General features: G+C 41.2%; 1 non-coding gene across 1 annotated transcript; it reads right to left on the minus strand.

Moving 5' to 3' along the window:
- Nucleotides 1-8,400: 8,400 nt before the first annotated feature.
- Nucleotides 8,401-8,475, minus strand: Trnat-ugu. The gene has a single exon. It is a non-coding gene; the product is annotated as a tRNA-Thr (tRNA).
- Between the last annotated feature and the right edge of the window lie 1,946 nt (nt 8,476-10,421).

The following is a 10,421-nucleotide window of genomic DNA, read 5'->3' on the forward strand; positions in this document are numbered from 1 at the left end:
AGTCTGGAACTGCGCGACCGCTACGGTCGCAGGTTCGAATCCTGCCTCGGGCATGGATGTGTGTGATGTCCTCAGGTTAGTTTGGTTTAAGTAGTTCTAAGTTCTAGGGGACTGATGACCTGAGATGTTAAGTCCCATAGTGCTCAGAGCCATTTAAACCATTTGAACGGCTTCCAGGGGCAATAAAAATTTGATTATCAATATTTCGCATAATTATAGACCAAATCTAAAAATTTAAAATTACTCACTAGAAGTTGTAATCTTATGTTACAAGTTTAACACAGTAAAACAAATATTAACTATTGTTAGTATTTGCAGCCATTTTCCTCGGCTGATAACTGTAGTTGTTTCTTATCATACGGATAAGAAAAAGTCCGTCTTTGGAGCTTAATTTATTATTTGGTGTGCCATACTTTTCCGCTTATTCATGCTAGGTATCTTCAGTGGTCTGTAATACAAATAAAAATCATTTAATGATTCATATTTCGATATGAGATTTGCAGTGATTATTTGGCGGTTCATTTTAAATATTGCTATTTCTTGTCCAGCTACGGAGATGTGTTTTTTACTTACATTCATTTCATGTCCTGTTCATGCGTCCATTTGTTGTTGTATATGTGCTAAATGCACATAGTACGGGTCCACATAATCTACTCTGTAGCCTACTACATGCTGCACACTGCTAACATACTTCAGAGCTGTCTGAGGGGTCACGTACAGATGTGCAGACGATATCATAAGTCTCATAGATGAACCACATGAACATAAAAACAGTTTACACAAACAGATAAATAATATACAACGCAGCGTTCAGTTCACTATGCAAACAGAAACAGAGGAGGCAGTACTTTACCACGACCTCAAAATCATAAAATCTAACAACGTTTTTAGAAAGGAAGGAATTACAGGCATGATAATTCACAAGCAATTCGAAAAAAAAGCAGTCATCAGACATGTGGTATACAGACTGTGCAGAATAGCTCTAAGCAAAAAGAACTACCAAGAAGAATTAAACAAGATCTTAACACAGCACAAAGCAATCTATACAGCAGCGACATGGTACACAAACTACATGACACCATTAAAAGGAAAATACGGACAGAAGGCGATAAAATTAAAAACATTCCACATATACAAACAACCAACTCACACAAAAGTTTGGTAACATCTCAAAAAAAAGTCTTCAAGACAAAGAACACAAGACAAAAAACTAAAAACTGTGACGTAAGGGAAAGATGAAAACAGTAGTTCAGGAATAAAGGCATTAACGTGTAACAGCTGCAATTCTTAAGTATATTGGTGCTGCAAGAAATTTCAGCATGAGATACAAAGAACGCATTAGAGTATTTAACAGTGAATTTATCCATATGCACTCCACATATGCAGAGCATATAATAAAAGATCACCATAAAAACAAATGTGGCAGTCTTATGCCATAAAAGCAAGAGAATGGGAATGCTCACCTAGCGTGAAGGATAATTCATACAGTAGGCCATATATAAAATTCAAAATGTTCTCAATGACCAAAAGAGTAATAACAGAAGACCAGTATACAAATTTAACTCACAGTTTTCCATAGAAAAAAAAAATAAACAAAAAGTCTAAAATGAAGCGCGCGCGCTTACACACACACACACACACACACAAACGGTGCCCCACCAGCCACCCTTCCTCCATGCGCAACCCACTCCACTCTCCCTTTCTACAGCTTCCGTTATCCCTCAAGCCGGCCGTTGGTGGCCGAGCGGTTCTGGCGCAACAGTCTGGAACCGCGCGACCGCTACGGTCGCAGGTTCGTATCCTGCCTCGGGCATGGATGTGTGTGTTGTCCTTAGGTTAGTTCGGTTTAAGTAGTTCTAAGTTCTAGGGGACTTATGACCTCAGCAGTTGAGTCCCATAGTGCTCAGAGCCATTTGAACCATTTATCCCTCAAGTCAGTTCTAAAGCATGTGAGCTGTTCGTAGTGTGCTACAGTACAGGTTATGTGCAAAGAAATATTTAGAAGGGACATTTGCTATAAGGGACAGTCAAGTGAAAGAGGCATATTGGAAAAAAAGTAAGAAAACTGTTTATTATTTCAGATGTAATCGCCATAACTCGCAGTACATTTATCGCACTGCGAACAAGCCGGTAAACGCCTTCATTGAAAAATGTTTGCCGTTGCCTACTGAACCCTGATAGTACCCAGGCGTGCATCTCTTCGTCCAGAGCAAATCTACGGTAACTAAGGTCTTTCTTCATAGCTGCAGTGATAACAAAATCGCATGGGTAGAGATGGGCATTGTGCGGACGATGTGTAAGGACTTCCCAGCGAAACTTCTGTGGCACAACCACATGTTGCCAAGATTGTTTCGAGTACGCCGAAGAAGTTTCGCTGGGATGCCCTTACACATCGTTCACGCAGGACCCATCTCTACCCATGCAATTTCGATATAATTGGAGCTCTGAAGAAAGACCTTAGTGGCCGTCGATTTGCTTTGGGCGAAGAGGTGCACTCCTGGGTATAATCAAACTTCCGCAGGCAGCCACAAACATTTTTCCATGAAGGCACTGACCGTTTTGTTTTACAGGGGATAAATGTATTAACAGTCACTGCGATTACATTTGAAATACTAAACAGTTTACTTACTTTTTTCCATCTGCTTCATTTTCATTTGACTGCCCTGTATATGTGCATGCAGAATAACAAATGGGATTCATGATTAGGACATGAAATGAATGTAAGCAGAAAATGCACCCATATAGTTGTAAACAAAAGTAGCTAGATTCAAAATGAGGTGCCAAAGAATCAGCACAAATCTGATATCAAAATACGTATAAAGTAGGGCAAGATTGCACACATAGGGTTTAATTAGCAATATACTGAAGGAAAATCCACAAATTACTTCATATTTTAACTGACATTACATCTGAACTTTGACTATTTCTTAACAGAGTCCGAAAGTCTTATGTACAATATAAACTGTAATTCGCACTTACTAAAAAAAGTAATGCAAATGCGCAGTCTTACCAGACCGTGGGTTAAGAGTGCGTTTCTAGTGGGGTAAATTTACGTATTATTACTAAATGAGAAAAACATATGTACCATTCAGATCTTCTTCTTTATTTAATTTATAGAGTACGTAAACACAATATGCCATGTTTCTCAGCATGTAGCAGTTACTGTTGATACAAGATTTGATGTAATGAAAAATTCTGGGGTCTGTGAAGAAAAACCTGTCAAAATTTTCCAGTCGGAGCAAGAGCTGTTTAACAGAGATCACAAATAAATTGTCCATAACTTCATAACAAGAGCAGGATTCACGCCACCACTCCTCGCTGTTGAGACATTGAAACCAGCATTCAGTCGATGTATTTAATTTTTGGAGTGCTTCCTTGTTGTTTGCTTCATCTGAATCAGTTTCCTCTTTGATTTCTTTACTTCGTGTTCTGTAGACTGGGATTGCAGTTGCTTCGTATATGGAGTCTCGGATACTATTTCTGCCTTCTTCTCTTTCTTCTATCTTTTTTAGCAATCTTTTCTTCTTGGCAAAGGAATTATTTCTTTTGGGGAAACGTAGGTACTTGGTCCTGGTTGTGGTTGTCTCTGATCTTCGGCTCTGGAGAGATCGTGTCAACTGTGGATGCAACTTTAAATTTGTCATTTTGATCTGTAACAATCAAAGGCAGGAAATCTTCCTCTTTCAATATGTGACGATCGATCGGATAAATTCCACAATCCTTAACGTCTTTGTTGCCGTCGTCATAGTGGCCATCCTTTGATAAGCGTTTCCAAACAATCCAGCAATAAATTCTTGCGTAGTTACATATCCAGGGTGGTTAATGAGCTACTGGTCGCATTCTTGTGAATGAAAGTCCTTCAGCGGCTTGAAAAATCAGCGGTCCAATGGCTGCAATGTATGACTGCTGTCTGGGGGAATAATAAGCACATGAATGGTTGGTCCCTGCAATAAAGGACGACATTCTCAGACTCAGACGTGACGAGTGATTATCCAAAATTAACAAGACTGAATTTTCTTCTGATGGCTATGTATGTTCCTCGAAATGTTGTAGGGATCTACATCTACGTTTATACTCAGCAAGCCACCCAACGGTGTGTGGCGGAGGGCACTTTACGTGCCACTGTCATTACCTCCCTTTCCTGTTCCAGTCGCGTATGGTTCGCGGGAAGAACGCTCGAATCTCTCTACTTTTACATTCGTGATCTCCTCGGGAGGTATAAGTAGGGGGAAGCAATATATTCGATACCTCATCCAGAAAAGCACCCTCCCAGGGATGAGAGATACAGATCTGAGTTGACGAACCCAGCGTCCAAACACATCATTAGTGCCCCAGGAGGAGCACCATTCTTCAAATTCCCCTTCATCCATTTCCGAGGAAATATTATTCCTGGAGGAATGTAACTTGCCGCACCTCCTATAAAACATACAGCCGTTATGAACCGACCATTTTCTCCAGATGCAATTTTGCCTATGTGCTACTCACCACATGTTGAAATCACTTTCGAAACTTTGTTAGGTACAATTATAACCTTTGACTCATACATGTTAAGTACATGATGGGATCCAAATTTATCTCTCTTCCTTAACGACCAAAGATTATCAGAGAAGATGCTCGTCTACTGTTTGTTGAACCCCATCACATGATCAAGACTAGTTTTCTGTGGTATCTGAAGGCTAAGATTTCGACTCTGCAAGAAACTATAATCCCAGTCCTTTCCGGCCAACTTAGTGTTTTTGTCAAATTTTATTTCTGTATTATTCCTCCCAGAGTAGTCAGGAATCAATCTGAAATATTTCAATGTCATGCCATAGTAAAATCCGTCCAAAGATCTACAGTGTTCGGCGAGTGCCAACTCCTTCTCATAATTAAAAGTTCTTGCGAGTCGTCCCAGTTTGTTTCCCCCAAAATCCTGAAAAAAGTGGGTGTAGGAGTATTAATTTTAAGCTTATCATCTCGTAGGCAACAGTGCGGCAGCTTCACTTATTCCAAGCTCCCTCGCTACTTGTGTTTAGACTTCACATTTTTCAAGCCCTCTTTTCCAGCTTCCAGCATTTCTGGAGTGCATGGCTTCCGTTCGGTTTTCCCTGTGTAGAAGATTACGATTGGTGTGCAATGTCCACTTGGCACGTTCATAAACATCTCCAGCTCCATATCAAGGAAAAAGTTGGTAATTATAACGGGATGGTACGTGCCGCACAGTTTTACCCCACCCGCGACGCGTAAAATTGCCCCGTACTACGAGACTGCAGCTTTCGTCTGCGCATGGAAATGATTTGTAGGAATGTCGATGCGATAATATACTGTATCAGAAGACTGACAGTACATAGTAATACACCGTGGAATAAAGTTGAAATTCGTGAGCCCATTATTGCCTCAGCTTTAGCTTATTTCTGCAACATAAAGTTTTTTATGAATGTAACGTAAAACCGTTCTTACCGTATTGCGCAATCGTTAACTCCAGGACAACAACCTAACTACGGCAACAAAGCGTCAGGCACAGGCTATTTCGTACCCTGCAGAGTAGCCAACTGCTGGATTATCAAAACTGATTGGCTAGTTGATTTGGGTGAGGGGACCAAACAGTGAGGTCATCGGTCCCATCGGATGAAGGAAAGATGGGAAGGAAATAACCCGTGCCCTGTCAAAGGAACCATCCCGAGGCCGAGCCCTGTCACAGGAACCTTCCCCGCATTTGCTTCAAGCAATTTAGGGAAGTCACGGAATCCCTATGTCAGGATTGCGGGACGCGGGTTTGAATCATCGTCCTCCCGAATGCGAGTCAGTCTGCTAGCCGCTGCGCCACCTCGCACGGTATTAAAACTGAGACCCAAGCGCTGCGCAGTCTTATCCGCGGCGCAGACTTACCCCATTATATTCTGATTAAATAATTTTCTTTATATTACAGATCACTGAAGATGCCTGGCTTGAATAGGCTAAACATGTATGGTGCACACAAATTCACTTGCAAAAGACGGAATTCTTCTTATCTATTTGATAAAACAATTACAAATACTGGAACTAGACACTGTGTATACGAGGTGAAACAGAACTCCACCAACAAACGTTCCGAGTTGGTAGTATGGACCGAAATAAGAAAAAAAAGTCAAGTAAACATGGGCTCCAAAATCCATACGTTAAGAGGTATGAGCACTTTTTCATCTTCCCTACTGTGAAACACATCTCTTCTACTGAACAAGTGCTCATAGCTCTTAACGTATATATTTTAGATTCCCTGTTTACTTGACATATTTTTCTTGTTTTGGCTCATACTACCACCTACGAAAGTTTGTCAGTGGAGTTCTGGTTCACACTGCATGTCCCGATGCTGCGTAACTCACGGCAAATTATTACCTCCACTTTATTAATTCAATATGTGAGATTGAGAGCACTTGCCGACTTCCAACTAACTTCCCAACTGTTTGCAACCATTTTACAGACAGTATCCAGATGCAACAATGAATATACCTGCAAAATTATTTCAGTGTACGAAACACAGTTTGGCAGTTACGACGTTTTGCACATGGAAGTTCGATTCTTTAATCCTTTAAGTATCCTTTTTTCGGCGTAACCGTGAAATACACATCAGGATGTATTCTTTGAGAACAGGTGGGATGAGCTGGATCCAAATACTTTTGGTTGCTCCAGTGTGCTCGTCACTAAAGATATCTGAAAAATGTTTTAATAGCATGAAATTGTGTTGTCGCATTTCGTTGTACTTTACCTATTGTTTTCCCTCTGTATTTCCATTTCGACATCCATTGTTATTGAAGGTAGTACTGCCTTTCGTATTTCCAAGTTACATATCATGTGAGTGTTTCCTCAGAAAACTACACAGGCATCGCATTCGGGAGCACAGCGTTTGTAATCCCCGTCTGGCCATACAGACTTGGGTTTTTCTATTTCGTCAAAGGCACACACTAGGATGGATCCTACAATAACAAAACTAGGCTTTCCTTCCTCTCTTCTGACTTTCGCTCTGCCTTCAATAACCTTGCCATTCACACATGGTTAAACCCTAATCTTCATTCTTTTCTTTCTTCTCCAGGAAACAATACTGTCGATGTAGGTACACTTTGGACTGAGAAAGGTTAACTTTTAGATAGCCAGCGCTACATCATCTGCAATGAAAGTACCTCAGCACCAAAATCCCAGGTGCAATGAATATTGTTTCCTGTGCTGTGTTAATAGGCTAACAACTTTGTACCTGATTTACGCCAGTGGACGATAAATGCTCTACATTCTTGCTTTCTGTGGTAATGCCTTGTGCACACTTCCTTAGTCGAGGTAAGACATAAAGGGGATAGAACACTCAGTATCATTTTACTGTAACCGTAAACAGCATTTAGCTATTTCTAGTTTTCCGACTACTCTGTGTACAACAGCGTTATTCGCGAACAACCTCCGGCAGCTTTCGAGTTATCCACTGAGCAATTTATATATTCAGGTCTGTTTTTCCTACCGTGGTTATGGAGTCTCATTCCCATAACATTGCCTGAAATGTATTAACTCAAAGCATAATACAGACTGGCGGTGTCGGATCTCGAATGCAGAAGCCTTAGGAAACGAACAGAACGCCTCACAGGCAACACCGCGCCGGCTCGCCTGAGCTGATCGTGCCGCTTCAGGCTGTTGAGTCGACACCGCAGCCTTGCTGTCGTGCATCTGAATTGGTAATGCACCTAATGGAAATAGAAAGGCTCATTTTCGATTCGTGACGCCGTGTGACGCAGATACACTTCTTCAGTTTCGTTGACTGGGGGAGATTTCATGCCTGGAAGCAGACGTTTTTATTGGTGCCCCAATTTTTACACTTTCGCAAATATTTCAGTTAATGTATTTTTTATTCCTTTTTTTGGTTGTTATTGTTGATTTGATATTTCATTTGACTTATTCATTCTTCAGTCTCTCTTTGTTTAAGTATAGAAGCAGATGGGAAGTGTTGTCGTCACTTTGATGAAACTACAAGAGGCGTTCAGTAAGTAAAGTCAAACATTTTTATCTGAAAGCAGATTAATATTATTCAGAATTACAAAAAAACATATTATTCCCTCGTATTTTTCAACATAGTCTCCGTTCTGCGAAGGCCTTACGCCACCCTACTGGGAGGTCCGGTTTGCCTGCATAGCAATACTCTACTGGTCGGCGTCGGAACCAACGCCTTGCTGCATCAATAACTTCCCCACCGTCCACGTACTGCTTCCCGCGAATGCACCCGTCATTGGGACGAACAGACGGAAGTCGGAAGGTGCGAGATCCGGGCTGTATGGTGGATGCGGAAGAACAATCCACTGAAATGAAATGATAATTAAATCAAGACCCTAAGCTGTTATAATTAAATCAAGACCCAAAGCTGTCGACGGGCTTTGATATACATAAACGGGGACAGTTGAAAATGTGTGCCCCGACCGGGACTCGAACCCGGGATCTCCTGCTTACATGGCAGACGCTCTATCAATCTGAGCCATCGAGAGCACAGATGATAGTGCGACTGCACGGATTTGTCCCTTGCACGCTCCCCACATTCCCAACGTAATGTCCACACACTATTCGTAGTACCCCTGCCCACTACACTCATTACTCACGGCAGATAATCTGACCGAGTCCCGTAAGTGTTCGGGCAATGCGTGTGCATCCGCACAGAAGAAGAAAGTCAATGGCCGGTTAGCCTTAACTACATATGAAGATGGTATCTGTTCTTTCGGACATGACCGAAAGAACCGATATCATCTCCATGTATAATCCACTGAAATTCCGTGAGCTCCTCTTGGATGCATAGACTTGTGAGGCTTTCCGTTGTCATGGAGGACGGACACGCTGAAGTTGTTTCTTCAATTTCCTGAGGGCAGGACAATATACTTGAGGTTTGCACGACCTTTTGTAACGATGACCTACGCCTTGCCCAACGACTCACCTTGCTTTGTTCACTGCCAGGTCTTCTTAGACATTCTGCAAGCGCCTATGAATATCTGCGATGCTCTTGTTTTCCACCAAAAGAAACTCAATGACAGCTCTGTGCTTAGAATGGAACTCCGTTAGAGATACCATTTTGAAGGCTACGTATAGCGCCGCCACCCATAGGAACTTCATGAAACTATAGAGGGTGAAGCAGGAATATTGCACGTTGTCCCACAATAAATACCGCGTCTTTTTCAACTGAAATTTGCTGAGGAAAAAAAAGCGTTGCATTGCTTACTGAACGCCCCTTGATTATGTTTGTGTCGAAGTGTTCACTCAGTTGTTTTTTTTTTTTTCATTTTTTTTCATTTTTGTTTTATGTGCAAAAATTTAAAATTTTTGTATGGTTTCCATAGTACTGCTTGGTTAATCGGTCGCAGCTAACGGCTAGTACGCGAAGAATTCTTTGAAACTACACATACTTATACTTCGGTGTTGTTATAACATGTGAATTGTGGTGGAAATGTATTTACTAGTGTGTTACGGCTTCTTTGAGGAAATGTTGGGTAGTTTTTGTTACTTCAGTCGGTTAGTCTGTCTGTCGGATTGTTAAAAACCCTTTTCCTCAGGAACGGGTTAACGTATCGGGTTAACGTATCAAGTTGACATTTATGTCACACACACACACACACACACACACACACACACACACACACACCAGCCTACATCCTTCTGAATCTCCTTAGTGTATTCATCTCTTGGTCTCCCCCTACAATTTTTATACTCCACACTGCCCTCCTAAATTAATTTTATGATCCCTTGATGCCTCAGAACATGTCACACCAACAGGTCCCTTCTTCTTGTCAAGTTGTGCGACAAACTCCTCTTCTCCCCAATTCTATTCAGTACCTCCTCATTAGTTATGTGATCTACCCATCTAATCTTCAGCATTCTTCTGTAGCACCACATTTCGAAAGCTTCTATTCTCTTCTTGTCCAAATAATTTATCGTCCACGATTCACTTCCATACATGGCTACACTCCATACAAATACTTTCAGAAACGACTTCCTACTTAAATCTATACTCCATGTTAACAATTTTTTCTTCTTCAGAAACGCTTTCCTTGCCATTGCCAGTCTACATTTTATATCCTCTCTACTTCGACCATCATCAGTTATTTTGCTCCCCAAATAGCAAAACTCCTTTACTACTTCAAGTGTCTCATTTCCTAATCTAATTCCCTCAGCATCACCCGACTTAATTCGACTACATTCCATTATCCTCGTTTTGCTTTTGTTGATGTTCATCTTATACCCTCCTTTCAAGACACTGTTCATTCCGTTCAACTGCTCTTCAAAGTCCTTTGCTGTCTCTGACGGAATTACAATGTCATCGGCGAACCTCAAAGTTTTTATTTCTACTCCATGGATTTTAATACCTACTCCGAACATTTCTTTTGTTACCTTTATTGCTTGCTCAATATACAGATTGAATAACATCTGGGATAGGCTACAACCCTGTC

The sequence above is a fragment of the Schistocerca americana genome, chromosome 3 (genome assembly GCF_021461395.2).
Source record: "Schistocerca americana isolate TAMUIC-IGC-003095 chromosome 3, iqSchAmer2.1, whole genome shotgun sequence".
In the NCBI taxonomy this organism is placed as follows: Eukaryota; Metazoa; Arthropoda; class Insecta; order Orthoptera; family Acrididae; genus Schistocerca; species Schistocerca americana.